The following is a 15209-nucleotide window of genomic DNA, read 5'->3' on the forward strand; positions in this document are numbered from 1 at the left end:
TTACCTTTCCTGTTTGTTACCTTTAACTGTCTGTGAAGTAAATTTGTTGATTGCAAAATGAGTTTTGTTGAGGTGCATCATTTAGGTCGCCTACAATAGGTTGTCTAGAGCTCATCAACGTATAATATTTTGACTACCTAGATGACATTTCCTTCTATAATATTAACTGAGTTTGTAATTTACTGAATGTAAGGATCATCTCTAATTTCACTTTTCTTGTAATGTAAAGGAAATGTATAATTTATTAAATGAAATTCATTTTTGTAATTTTCTTCTCTTTTGTTTTTGGTCCTCATTTTCATCTGGATTCTTCCTATCCTGCAAATTTTTGATTATTTATGTTTTAGTTTTATGGTTCTTGTGAGTAGTGAATTAATTCTTTTTTGTATTTTTCAACAATTTTTTGTTTTTCTTTCACATTGGCTGACTTTTTCTCCTATATTAACTTTTTTAATGATTTATTTTCATTTGTTGGTTCTCATAGAATAGAGCCACATTAATTCAATAAAAACATTTCAATGAATAGAACAATGAAAGAAAAAGAGGACATTAACAGTGTCATGAGGAAGCTATTGGAAGAGAGCAACAAGATAAAGGAGAACCTCAAAAAGCTGATTCATCAGCTTGAACATAATATGGCCAAGAAATCAAGAAACCCTCCTCCTATTCCTACCACTCCTATTTCCACCATTCCCAGTATGGAATTATGCCCTCTTCCTATACCAACTCCTGAATAGTTAATAGATCCACTAGGTATTTTTGAGCTAGGAGACAAGATGCTTAAGTGGAATGATAATCAACTTGGATGGGTTGCATGGGTTGATACTGCCTATATTTAATTTATCACTCTTTCGTTAGTTTACTTCTTATTTTGGTTATATTATGAGATTCAAAGTAATCTTTGTAGTCTTCATACTTGATTGTTACATGTGTCAATCATAAATTGGTACTGTGATTTTTTGTATTGGTGTGTCAATTACAAGTAATATAATAGAAATATCCATGCACCAAAATGTTGATTCAATTTTGCTTTTGTTTACACTAATTTTTCAGTTTCCTTCTGTTCCGTTTGGATGAACACCTAAATGCATTCATATGTGTATTGAAATTTACAATGGCCCTTTACATTGCAAACATTATAAATCATGTTAAAACTACAGTAGGATAACATTTATAATCGCTCAAAATACATTGGTATGGAACCTCAGATGCAATCAACAAAGTTCTTTATTGTATTTCAAAATCTATATCATATGATTCACAAAATAAATAAAAAAGAAATAACAGACTGTAAATTGTGCATTATTTTTGGTGTACAACTTTTTGATTCACTAGGGTTTAGTTAGGTACTTATCCTCGGCATATAATTTCTTAATCAATTATGTCATTCAATGACTTATAATAAGGATATTTCAAACATCATAATAGGATCAAAATCAACCTTATATTGTAAGGCAATATACCAGTTTAGATGAAAGCACTCCTTTCGTCGAACAGAAATTGAAACCGTTTGTACACTAAAAATCACATAAATTATCCTTCTCTTGAAATGTACATCTCTCTTCTGTGCCAATGGAACTGCCTTCTTTTCTATAATTTTATTCAAAGATGCAAAATTATTTCCATCTGACTAAGTTATTCATTTATGAACATATCTTTACCTATTAATAGTTTTATTTAAGGACAATCTGTACAATATTACATTCTTACAATAGGGTAAGTGCACAAAGATGGTGGTCAAAAAGGGGGGTATAAGTAGACACTTTTTTTCTGAAATCAAGTGAACATGAACTTGGAGGAAAAATCTAAAAGTCATCCACTCAAGGTATGAAGATAATCAAAGAAAAAATATTGTATACTTTGGATCTAGTTTCCAAACTACTAAACTTTTTCAAAATTGGATAAGATTAAGGTGGTCAAATCCTTCTCACACAAAAAACAAACCCTGATTTTTTATGAAAAACATAGCGTAGTGTCTGATGTGCGCATCAAAAAAGTCAAAGTCATAGTTAGATTTAGTATTTTGATAAATCCTTTGGTAGAAAGATAGTTAAGAGTGAGCACTAGAAATATGTATTTGTTTGTAATTTTTTGTTGAGTATTTTTTTTTTATGATTTTTCCAATTGAGCACATCTTGAAAATTAGGTACTTGTTCGTGTGCAAAGCATAAGTTGCACTAAACAAATTGAAAATAGAATTTTTTTTCTTAAATTATAAAGAATCAAGTGCATTACAATAATATATAATTTTTTAAAAATTTATATAACTATATCAAAAGATAAAAAAATGGTGCACCTATGTTTGTGAGAACTATGGAGACACTGGTAAAAGAAATTCAATAATAATATTTATTGTTGTTCAAATTTAATAAAAATTATATGGTTAGAAAGCTCAGAAGATGGGTGAAAATATGGTGTCAATTTTAGAAATATCCACTTGATGAAGTGTAAACTTGATCATGACAAAGTTGAGAAACCAAGTTGATAAAATAAAACACATCAAAAAGGAGGGAAATGGAGGGAAATCAAACTTCCAAACCATAGCTTTTTCATCTAGGCCCATTTCCAAGCCTAAACAGTCAAAAGCATGTATGGGGTACTTATGGTGTAACAAGCACGCATGCGCTATGTTTACTATAAACAGCGCATATGTGCTATGTTTGTTTAAATTTTGGGTGTGTATAATATGATATTGTATATTTAATATGTGTATATACATATAATATATAATTTTTATATATAATATATAATATATATATAGTAATATATAATATATTAAGTATATATACACACATATAAGTGTATTGTCTCCCCCTCTCAAGCATGTACAAGGTGCCTCTCTCTCTCTCTCTCTCTCTCTCTCTCTCTCTCTCTCTCTCTCTCTCTCTCTCTCTCTCTCTCTTCCCCTCCCTCTCTCCCCCTCTCTCTCCCTCTCCCTCTCTCCCTCTCTCCCCTTCTCCCTTCCTCCATACTCTATCCCTCTCTCTTATTCTCTCCCTCCCTCCCTCCATACCCCACTGCAACTGTGTTTGCACTTCTATAGAAGTAAGTCAATTTATTTATTGTCTACAACTTCCTCTTTGATTTTTATAATGTATGCTCTCCTAAGAAAATTGACTGATGGATTTGCATGTGTATATTGAATAGGAGAAAGAAGGGTCTGAAATAAAACCACGGGTGCATTACCATGACAAACAAGGAAACCTACAACAATATTCTTCTCGAATGTGTTTTAAATGAGTAGAGCAAATGTGGAATATAGTGTCAACAAAGAGAAATGATGAGTCGGACTACTTGCAATATGTTTTTCAGAAGGAAACAACCAGTAGGAAGAGAAAGAGGGAGAGTAACACAAATGATGTTATAGAGAATGATAGTGGTGGGTATGGGAGAGTTCCCATGTTGTTACACAATGCCTATCACCTAAATAAATTAAAGTTTGTTGTATGCATGGTAGTGGTAGTATATGATGATCATCACTTGTCAAAAGGCTTGGAAGGGTACATACCCATGAAATAAATCAAGTGTGTAATTCCTATAGTTACAATCAATATCAGTACTATAACCTTGCAAATTTAATAGCATCATATGTTTTAGAAAGGTAGTACTCTTAGGGTTAGGTCTTTCTAGCAAAGCCTCATTGTTTGTTCGCTTGGAGCCTATCTTATGTTGACAATGTTCTAACTTAGCTATATAAAAACTAAATTACCGATGTTTTATTGTATGATGTTCTATTCATAACTTTAAATAATATATCATTTTATTAGCCCACCGTATGACCCCTTAGGTGTCATTAGAGGTCATATTACTTCCAAAGAGTTCATATGGTATCCTTTGACCCCTTAGGACACCATATGACCCCTTAAGACACCATACGACCCATAACAACACTATATGGTGTCTTAAGGGGTCATAGGATGTCATATGACCCCTCAGGACACCATACGACCCATAAAAACACCATATAGTGTCCTAAAGGGTCATATGGTGTTCTATGACCCGTTAGGACAATATTTGGTATCGTTATAGGTCCTATGGTGTGCTAAGGGATCATATAGTGTCCTATGACCCCTTAGATGTTGTTAGGGGTCATATTGTGTTCTAAGGGTCATTTGGTGTCCTATGACCCCTTATGACATCATATGGTGTTGTTATGTGTCCTATGGTGTCCTATGACCCTTAGGACACCATATGGTGTCGTTAGAGGTCATATGGTGTCCTAAGGGGTCATATGGTCTCCAATGACCCCTTAAGACACTATTTGACCCCTTAGGACACCATACGGTGTCGTTATGGGTTGTATGGTATCCTAAAAGGGAATATAGTGTTATGTGACCCATTAGGACATCATTTTGTACCATTATGGGTCGTATGGTGTGCTAACAGGTCATGTATATGTTGGTATTTTGGATATGTTGATATGGTTTTGTCATTGATGTCCACACTTATCAATACCTATCAGCACTTGGAGATTTGGTTATGTTCACCAGCAAGCAAGTGACTTATGCATAGTCACCGGTATTTGGTTCATCGGCAGGATATATTGTTCAATGGCACTTGGAATCACTTGGAGAATACTTGGTTATGTCGAAGACATTGTTTGGACACTTTGTCTTGGTGATCTATTCATTTGTTTATTCAAGTTTGCATATTTGTTGTTACTGACAAATAGGTCCAGGATACACACCAATAGGCTTATCTATTCTAGATCAGCATGACACGTCATGGAGATGATTTGTTGCTATTGTAAATGCATTGAGCCGACATCATGCATCGGATATTGTTTCATTTGTAATTGATTTTATTGTAATATCTTTTAGTGAGCCGACCTACTCAATTGGTCTTAGGTTATGGTATAAATGTAAGATCTCATTTGTGAGATTATAATAGGATTGGAAAAAGGAATACAATAAGGTATATGCGAATATTAGCAGAGCTATACACGCAGACATCATTTAAGGTTGAAGGTTTTAAGAAGGCATATTAGAGCTAAACTGGTACTTAATCTAGCATAAGAAGATGCTATTTTGTGCAGTGCATTATCATTGGATTTAATCATCCAATTGTAGTCAGTGTGACTCTCTTTTTGTGATTGAGCAGTGAGCTCTAGGCACTTGGCCTTTCTGCATGTGCAGACCCCATTTTTATACACATACTATCTGCAGTAGTATCATCTGATTGTGGGTAAGGTTTCCCACCATGGTTTTTCCCCTTACAAGGTTTCCACATACAAATATTGGTGTTATGTGTTGTGGTTGTCATTGTCTTTCTATTTCATGCATTAATCTTTACTGGTACTGTTATTAACTGATAAACTATCTACCAGCATAAAGTTTGGTTTACCAGTATTGAGCAATTAGTTTGGTTAAATTAATTTTGGTTTGAATTTATTGGACAACTGATTCACCCCCCCCCCCCCCCACTCTCAGTTGTATTCGGGACCTAACAATTGGTATCAAAGCTTAGTCCTCTTTTTGCAGAAGTTTAACAGCTTGAGGAGATCCAATGTCTTCAAACTATTTCAGGAAGGACAGTCCTAAAGTTGATGGAACCAACTATGGCATATGAAAGATTAGGATGGAGACTAACTTGAATTGCATTGGAAAGGACATCTGGGAAGTTACAAAGAATGGTTATACTGCTCCTACTCAAGGTTAGCCTAATCCACCAAATCTGACTAAAGATGAGGAAAATGATTGCAAAGCAAGAGAAGCACTTTTGAGCGCACTGTCAGACCAACAAATCATGGGATTATCAGATAGGTCTACCGCTAAAGCTATTTGGGACCATTTGGAAACATTTTAATGAAGGATATTCCACAGTCAAAATTGCAAAATTTGAAAGCTTCTGGGTCAGGTATGAAAATCTAAAAATGGAAGAAGATGAAAGGATTTATGCTTTTATGGAAAGACTAAATGAAATTGTTTTGGGTATTAAATGTTGTTGAAGAACCTTAAGTGAAGATGAAATTGTTTCAAAAGTTTTAAGAGGACTTCCACTGGCATATAAAATGAAAGTTACTACTATAAATGAATTAATAACAATGCCTAATACATCAGTAACTAGAGACATATTGATTGGAAAACTTTCAACTTTTGAAATTGAGGAATTTGGTCATGTTGCTACTATAAAGACAGATTTAGCTTTTAAGGCATCAACATCATCTGCAACATCATCATCATTTGAAAAATTTGATTGGAAAGCCTTTTATGCAAGAGAACTTGAAGAAATAAGGAGAGAAAATGAAGAACTTGAAGAACTTGAAGCATTATTTGCAAGGAAAATGCCTAAAGGTCCTATTGGAAGTAAGTATGAAGGTAAAGCACCCTTTAAATGTTTTAACTGCAATAAGATTAGTCATATGGCATCAAGGTGTCCTGATAGACAAGCAAGATTGAAAGAAGAAGCTAGAAGAACATACAAGCCTAACGCTGAATATCAGAGATACAGATTCAAGAATAATAGAGATAAATCTTTTTATATTGCTGATGAAGGAGTCACTAATGATTGTGATGAGGATCTGGTAGACAATGGATGGGTTTTTGTTGCTATAACAAAAGATCAACCATCACCTACTGTTCAACCGGTAGAGCAGGCCTTGGCAGCTAGAATTGAAGATAAGGATGAATGGATCATTGATTCAGGATGTTCACATCATATGACTGTTGATAAAAGTAAATTCTTGACCTTTGAGGAATACAATGGAGGTCTAGTAAGATTTGGAGATGATAAAGCTTTCTTGATCAAAGGAAAAGGCACTATATCTTTTGATGGTAAGCACAATATTGATAATGTTTACTATGTTGAAGGTTTAAAGCACAATCTTTTAAGTGTTGGTCAATTAGTTGAAAAAGTATTTCAGTTACAATTCAAGAATGGTAAATGCAAAATAATGAATAGAACTGGTTTGGAAATTGCAACCGGTAATCAAACTAAAGGTAATATCTTTCATTTGAATAATAGTGAAAAGACATGCTTGATTGCACATATTGATGAAAGTTGGTTATGGCATAAGTGACTCTTTCATGCAAATTTTGGTTGCATTGTGAAAATTAGTACAACCAAAGTAGTAAGAGATTTGCCTAGAATTTTCAAACCTCACAATCCGGTATGTAAGGAATGTCAATTTGGAAAATAGGTTAGAGCATCTTTTAAGAGTATTCCAGAAAAATCCAATAATGCTCTTGACTTAATTCATACTAATTTATGTGGTCCAGCAAGAACTAAAATCTTACAAGGAGATAGATATTTCATGCTAATCATTGATGACTATTCTAGAATGTGTTGGGTTACTTTTCTTAGGGAGAAATTAGAAGCACTTGGGAAATTCAAACTATTCAAGGTAATGGTAGAAAATGAAACCGGTAAGAAAATTAAATGTCTGAGATCAGATCAAGGAGGTGAATTCACATCTAAGGAATTTAATACATTATGTGAAGTGAATGGGATCAGAAGATAGTTGTCAGCACCTCAGACACCCCAGCAGAATGGAGTTGTAGAAAGGAAAAACAAAACTATCTTGGATGCAGCTAGAAGTATGTTATCAGAAGAAAATCTACCTCATGTATATTGGAGAGAGGCAATAAGTATAGTGGTCTACACATTCAACAAAGTTCACATCAAAGGTGAAATCGGTAAGACCCCTCATGAACTATGGTTTGGTATTACTCCTACTCTTAAATATTTCAGAATACTTGGAAGCAAATGCTATATTAGAAGAGATGAGTATATTGGTAAATTTGATCCTAGAAGTGATGAAGGAATATTTCTTGGTTATTCATCAAAAAGCAAGGCATATAGATGTTTTAATGAGAGATTATAGAAAATTGTTGAGAGTACAAATGTGAAAATTGGTGAACAATTCAGAGGAACTTCAAGGTATATAGATTCTGAACCGGCAACGAAAATACTGACAAACCAACCTACTATGAATACACCGGTATAGAATGAAGACCCAGTTACATTAGTATCATCTGAAAATTCCATAGTAACTGAAGAACAACAACAAACAAATACACCCTGGTATGTAAGATTGAACCACTATGAAGGTCAGATAATTGGGAACAAATATCAAGGAGTTATGACTAGAGGACGACTAGAAAATGAAGAGGTGTGTCTTATTTGTCAAACTGAACCAGCATCAGTTAATGAGGCATGTGAAGATAAATACTGGATTAAAGCTATGGAAGAAGAATTAGAACAAATTGAAAAGAATAACACATGGACATTAGTTCCCTAACCTAAAGACAAAAATATAATTAGAACAAAATGGGTATTCAAAAAAAAACTTAATGGAGATGGTAAGGTAATCAGAAATAAAGCAAGACTACTATGTAAGGGATATTCACAGAAAGAAGGAATTAATTATAATAAAACCTTTGCACTGGTAGCTAGAATTGAGGCAGTCAAATTATTCTTGGCTTTTGCAGCACACAAGAACTATAAAGTATATTAGATGGATATTAAATGTGCATTTCTGAATGGAGATCTTGAAGAAGAAGTTTATATTGAACAACCTGATGGATTTTCTTTGACAGATAACAAAGATATGGTTTGCAAGTTAAGGAAAGCTTTGTATGGGCTGAAGCAAGCTCCAAGAGCTTGGTATGCTAGATTGGATAAATATCTTTTGAAGATTGGTTTTTCTAAAGGTAATGCTGACAACAACTTATACTACAAAGTGACTAATGATGACATCTTGGTTATAGAAGTTTTTGTTGAAGATATAATTTTTGGAGGAGAAGATGGATTATGTAAAGACTTCTCTAATGAAATGCAACAAGAATTTGAAATGTCTATGATTGGAGAGATAAAATTCTTTTTAGGATTGCAGATTTCACAGACTGATAAAGGTATATTCTTGAGCCAAACTAAGTACTTGAAGGAGTTACTAAAGAAATTTGGAATGGAGAACTCTAAACCTGTAAGTACACCTATGACTACAACTGACAAGTTATCACTAAGGGATGAATCACTACCTATTAATCGAACTAGGTACAAATCTATGATAGGAGTTTTACTATATTTGACACAAACAAGACCTAATATTATGAATGCAGTATGTATTGTTTCAAGATTTTAGAGTAATCCTAAACAAAATCATGAATCAATAGTAAAAAGGATTTTTCGATACTTACAAGGCACTACAAATCTTGGCTTATGGTATCTTAGAGATGAAAACTTTGAATTATGTGCATACACAGATGCAAATTGGGCAGGAGATGTAGATGACAGAAAAAGCACCACCGGAGGAGCATTTTTTCTTGGTAGCAGATTAATTTCTTGGTTGAGTAAGAAACAAAGTTGCACATCTTTATCAACAGCTGAATCAGAATATGTTGCAGTAGCAGCTAATTGCACACAAGTATTATGGCTTAAGAAAATGTTGAAGGATATAAAGGTAAAATGCAAGGAACCTACAACAATTTATTGTGATAATACATTACCAATTGATATATCTAAGAATCCTGTACTACATTCTAAAACTAAACATGTTTCTATCAAATCGAATTTTCTAAAAGAGAATGTTGAAGCAAAGGAAGTGAAGTTGGTTTATGTGAATACTAAAGAGTAGATTGCAGATAATTTTAATAAGCCTTTGCCTAAAGAAACTTTTGAATACCTAATAGATCAACTTGGGGTTATACCCCCACCGGTAGAGACTTAGACAGTTGATGTTTTTCAGCAACCAGCATAATCAACAGAGAAATCTTTATTCCGGCTTTGATGAGGAGAACTGCTTCTTAGGGGGAGTAGTTGGTATTTTGAGTTGGTATTTATTATTTGAACCTAGTTTTTGTATTGCTTTGTAATTTGATGTCAAAGGGGGAGAGATTGATATGGAAAAACACTTGGAAAACACATATTATTCCTAGGGAGAGACACTTTATCCCTTGGGGAAAGATTGTTGCTTTGGGGAGATTGTTCGTGATATTCTAAGAGATTGTTGATTTTTGGTTTTTGGCATTTCTATTTTGGCAATTTGATGGTTTTTCCATCTTGTGTTGCCATCAATACCAAAGGGGGAGATTGTTGGTATTTTGGATATGTTGATATGGTTTTGTCGTTGATGTCAACACTTATCAATACCTATCAACACTTCAAGATGTGGTTATGTTCACCAGCAAGCAAGTGACTTATGCACAGTCACCGGTATTTGGTTCACCGACACTTGGAATCACTTGGTTATGTCGAAGAAATTGTTTGGACACTTTGTCTTGGTGATCTATTCATTTGTTTATTCGAGTTTGCATATTTGCTGTTACCGGCAAATAGGTCCAGGATACACACCGACAGGTTTATCTATTCCAAACCAGCATGGCACATCATGGAGATGATTTGTTGTTATTGTAAATGCATTGAGCTAACATCATGCATTGGATATTGTTTCATTTGTAATTGATTTTATTGTAATATCTTTTAGTGAGTTGACCTACTCAATTGGTCTTAGGTTATGGTATAAATGTAAGATCTCATTTGTGAGATTGTAATAGGATTGGAAAAAGGAATACAATAAGGTATATGTGAATATTAGTAGAGCTATACATGCAGACATCATTCAAGATTGAAGGAAGGTTTGAAGAAGGCATATCAGAGCTAAATAGGTACTAAATCTAGCATAAGAAGATGCTATTTTGTGTTGTACATTATCATTGGATTTAATCAACCAATTGTAGTTAGTGTGACTCTCTTTTTGTGATTGAGCAATGAGCTCTAGGCACTTGGCCTTTCTGCATGTGCATACCCCATTTGCATATGCATACTATCTAGAGTAGTATCATCTGATTGTGGGTAAGGTTTCCCATCGTGGTTTTTCCCCTTACAGGGTTTCCACATACAAATATTGGTGTTATGTGGTGTGGTTGTCATTGTCTTTTTGTTTCATGCATTAATCTTTACCAATACTGTTATTAACTGATAAACTGTCTACCGGCATAAAGTTTGGTTAAGTTAATTTTGGTTTGAATTTATTGGACAACTGATTCACCCCCCCTCTCAGTTGTCTCTGGGACCTAATAGTATGGTGTCCTATGACCCCTTAGGATTCCATATGAAATCTTATGTACCATTATGGGTCATATGGTGTCCTATGACTCCTTAGGACACATGCATGGATCCCTAGGATACCATATGACCCCTAAGAATACCATATGACCCTAGAGAGGGAGAGAGGGGGAGGAGAGGGATGGAATGAGAGAGAGATACACCTAAGAGAGGAGGAGAGTGATATATATAGATAGATACTAACAGGGAGAGACAAAAGATAAATGAGATAAAGAGAGATGGAGAGAGAGAGGGGGGAGACAAAGATAGAGAAAGGGAAAGGGAGGGGGAGAGAGAGATGGAGGAAGAGAGGGAATTAGAGGGAGAGATAGAGAGACACAGAGAAGGGGTCTCAAAGAGAGAGAGAGAGGGGGGGAGAGGGGGGAGAGAAGGGGGAGGGAGAGATAAGGAGGGGGGAGGGAGGGAAGGAGGGAGAGAAGAAGTGGTATGGAGGAAGAGAGAAGTGGAGAGAATAAAGTCTCTATTTTTCACTTAAGTCTCTCTCTCTCTCATTCTTTATCTCTGAAGTCTCTTCCTCTCATCCTCTATCTCTCTATCTCACTCTTCCCTTCTCTCAGGTGTATCTCTCTCTCATTGTCTCCCTCTCTCCCTTTCTCATTACCTCTCTTTCTCACTCTCTCCCTCTCTCTCTCTCTCCCTCTCTTCACACCTCTCTCTCTCTAGTCTCTTATACTCATTCCAACCCTTCCTAGATAGAGAGATATAGAGATAGAGGATGAGAGGAAGAGGCTTAAGAGATAAAGAGATAGAGGATGAGAGGAAGAGACTTCGTAGATAAAGAATGAGAGAGAGAGAGAATTAAGTGAAAAATAGAGACTTGATTCTCTCCCCTTCTCTCTTCCTCCATACCCCTTCTTCTCTCCCTCCTTCCCTCCCTCCCTCCCTCTCTCTCTCTCTCTCTCTCTCTCTCTCTTCCTCCATACCCCTTCTTCTCTCCCTCCCTCCCCCCTCCTCTCTCCCTCCCCCTAATCTCCCCCCTCTCCCTCTCTCTCTCTCTCCCTCTCTCTCTCTTTCCTTATCTCGCTCTCATGTACATGATACTTATTACTTGTAAGCACGTACAGGGTACTGAGCCTATTAGTTTTCTGCCCTATCATAACATTTTTAAGGCGTAGGAGCACGTACGCCCTACTTATTAGGAGAGAGTGGATAAAAAATACCGTTGGGCTTGCCAACATTTTATGGACTAACAGTGTGCACACTGTTATTAATATAGCACGTACGGGGTATTTAGACGTATTTTTATTTATCCAAGAGCCTCAACATCCTCAAAAGAATTTTTTGAGGTTGTTGAAGGCCCCACTGCATCTGTGTCTGCACTTCTATCATTTTTTTACGCATATAAGTAAGTTATTTTTTTGTTTTTGCATGATTTAAAATGATTGAATTATTGTTCTTATTAGTTTTGTCAATATTATTATGATTGTTTAATAGTTTTGATTCAAAAAATTAATGATAAGATACACATTTATGGTTGTTTGTTTGTTTATGAGCTTTTGTTTACATATATATGTAATATAATTCTATTTATGACAACCAATATCAACCATGGGAAAGAACAAGCAAGGAACAATGGAACAACGAGAGGCTAAAAAACAAAGACAAAGGCAACATATGAAGAAATTACGTGACATAAGAACAATGGGAGAAGAAGGTATGTCATCTTCAACATCTCAATTTGATTTACCAAATGAACATAATGCACCTAATGCAATTGAAGAAGATACCACATTCAATAATCAATTAAATGATGAACATACACCTTCTCTATTTGATGAATTGAATGTACATAATGCGCCAATGTTAACACCTCCTAGAATCATTCATATGAAACCAAAGTATCTAATTGACATTGATGAGAATATATTGAAGCCAATGCTTGATAAAATGAATGAAGGAACTTATAGGAGAATGGTTAAAAGAATATGGAAACACTATTTCTCAAACTTGAATCAAACCGCAAGATTTTAATTAATTGTTCAAATGATTAAAAACTTGAATTTTAGAGAGACAATAAAAATTCCAGGCCTAAGATCATATGAAAGTAACAGTGAAAGAACTATTGTGATAAATCTATTTGATGCATATAAAGCTATTGGTTCAAAATCACTTACTAAAGATTCTAGTGCTACTCGACGTGTCATTACATCAGCCATAATGAGCGAGAAAATAAAAAAGATCGTTTGATAAGAAAAAAAAAGTCATTAAACGTTAGTAGAACAACATTAAGTAAAGCACTAAAGAGGTGAGAAAAAATAGAGGACCTAGAATTAATTCTCTTTAGGCATTCTCAGGTAGACTACCATGCAAAGACAAGTTTGTTGTTCATGCACTAAGAACATTAATTGAAATTTTTTTGGCATGACAACACAAGCATTTCTCCCAACCAAAGAGATGTTGTTAGAAGGTGAATCGGGTGTATAAATCATGAGCCACATGTCGAACACTATTTGGATATGATTCAAACTAAATTTTATGAAAGATTCTGATAGGGAGGATCCTAGTTGCTTGAGTCAGCTTGACTCACTCCAAGGCTTTCTTCCTAGCCTAACCCGAGAATGCTTCTCTCTATTCCCCTAATCCACTCTAGGTCCTCACTACCAAGGTTTGATACTCTTCTCTTTGTGAATTCACTTTTGTAAATCCACCAACTCACTAATCCATCGGATCTCACCAAACACCCTGTAGGGTTTTCTCTACCATGGATTATACCTACAACTTCTCCTAAGTTGTTTTCCTCCTCATGCTTGGATCTTTCTTCCTATTGATCCCATCTTCCTCCAGGTCTGAGGCTAATTTCCTAGACTCCAGTCTACTCTACAAGTAATTCCTCTTGGTCACTGATACCTAGTCGGGCTATCATCAAGCTCGCCTAGGGCCAGTTTGTTGAAATGGCTAACGCCATTCCCTAGTCTGCTACAAATAGAAACCTATTGTACATGGTTGGCTCTTCTTGACAACCTCCAATAGTCATGTGGATCCCATGATAAAGAATCAAGATAGAGCCATGTCTAACTACTTGTCACCAACAAAAAACAAAAACAAAAAGATAATTTTATCTATAAAGACAAGCTTGGCACGACTTCAAAATGGAACTCACAAAACACAGAAAAGGAACATCTACTCTATCAAACTGGCATTTAGAGATTTAAGCCATTAATTATAGTTTTCAAACAAAAATTGAACTTTGAGAAGGAAACCAGAAAATGGTATTCAAATTGTTATTCAAAAGATGTTCTTCATTCCACCTATTCAACCTCCTTCTAACCTCTATACAAAATGCCCATTGGGTCTTTTATAGCCTCTATGACATGTCATGCAACATCCCTAACAGATGAGATCAAACTTGACACAATCATTTTCATGTTGTAACTATCTTTCAACCTCCATCGGGTCATCAGGTTAGCACCACAACACTTATCCTGATGTCTGATGGCAGTTTACAGCTCACTTGTTTTTCTATCAGGTCATTGGAGTAGCCTCAAAACACTTACTCTAATGTTCGATGACATTTCACACATTGCGCACTTCCACATTGGTTTCCATCAGGTCATCAAGTTAGCATCAAGACATTCTTGCCAATGGCCGATGGTGCACTCCCAACAAAAATCTTCCTTATCGGGTTGTTGGTATAGCCCCAAATATGTTCTTTCGATTGCCAATGATACACTGTAAACTACATGCTTTCCCATTAGGTCATTGAGCAGCACAAAAACTAGTCTTGCCGATACCCGATGGCTCCACTTCAACTTGCTCTGCTCACTGACTTCTCACTGGGTTCCACCATGGTTACCAAGTCATGGGCGCTAAACCTCGTGCAGCTTGCCATAGCGGTATAGCGACCGGCGTTGATCAACCCAAGACTTTCTCACCCATTAGTCACTCCACTCACTGACTTCTCATTGGGTCCCACCATGGTCACCAAGTTGCAGGAAATGAACCTCGTACAACTTGCCATAGCGGTATAGTGATCGATGTTGATCAACCCGGGACTTGCTCACCCATTAGCTATCAGTTTCATTGGGTTATCAAGGTAGGTGGAGAATACTCTCACCGATATCCAATGGTTCCACTTTGACTCACTCGAACCGTTGGTGACTTCATCGGGGTAAGTCTCACCAAAAACATGAATTTTCAAAAATGAA

Source organism: Cryptomeria japonica, chromosome 8 (assembly GCF_030272615.1).
Source record: "Cryptomeria japonica chromosome 8, Sugi_1.0, whole genome shotgun sequence".
In the NCBI taxonomy this organism is placed as follows: Eukaryota; Viridiplantae; Streptophyta; class Pinopsida; order Cupressales; family Cupressaceae; genus Cryptomeria; species Cryptomeria japonica.